The sequence below is a fragment of the Electrophorus electricus genome, chromosome 1, assembly GCF_013358815.1.
Source record: "Electrophorus electricus isolate fEleEle1 chromosome 1, fEleEle1.pri, whole genome shotgun sequence".
Lineage (NCBI taxonomy): Eukaryota > Metazoa > Chordata > Actinopteri > Gymnotiformes > Gymnotidae > Electrophorus > Electrophorus electricus.
In genome coordinates, this window is record NC_049535.1 from 13,386,630 (window position 1) to 13,387,309 (window position 680).

The following is a 680-nucleotide window of genomic DNA, read 5'->3' on the forward strand; positions in this document are numbered from 1 at the left end:
ATGTTAGCTGCAAAGCAACATAAAGTGATGCAAGAAAAGCTTACAGCACCTGGTATTCCAAGGTACTATCAGCTAGATTTCATTGTTATTAATCACTGCACTTCACATTCAAGCATGTTAGCTGGAAAATAAATTAAGGTCATGCAAAAAAATCATGCAGCAGCTACTATTCCCAGGTAGTAACAGATACTTTTTGTAAATAATCAATGCACTTCACATTTGAGCATGTTAGCAGGAAAGTTAAAAAAAGGTGATCCAAGAAAAGATTACAGCACCTGGAATTCCCAGGCAGGGTCCCACCTAGGTACTAACCAAGCCCAAACCTGTTTAGCTTCCGAGATCACGCAAGATCAGGAATTGCCAAGCTGGTGTGGCTGTATGCTTTAAAAATTTTCTCAAAATGCCTATTCATAGCAAATGAGATCACTGCGCAAATTAACATATCATTTTTTTTTTATTATGCCCTTTACGCTCTGGCAGTTTTAAGCTCATTTTTTGAATGATTTGTACTTGTTCACTTTAACACTAGATCTTTGAAATTGTACACATAGCACAATGATCATTCAGGATTCAAATTGAAGTAGACATCTGGGACTAGAAAGCCATTCACATCCAGGCTTATTTCTCCATCATTTAGGTTCCATTTGAGCTCATCTAATAGATGTCAAAAAGCAAAAAAC

General features: G+C 36.8%; 1 pseudogene; it reads right to left on the bottom strand.

Annotated features, from left to right (window-relative positions):
- Positions 1-263: 263 nt before the first annotated feature.
- LOC113580460 lies at positions 264-382 on the bottom strand (annotated as a pseudogene).
- Between the last annotated feature and the right edge of the window lie 298 nt (positions 383-680).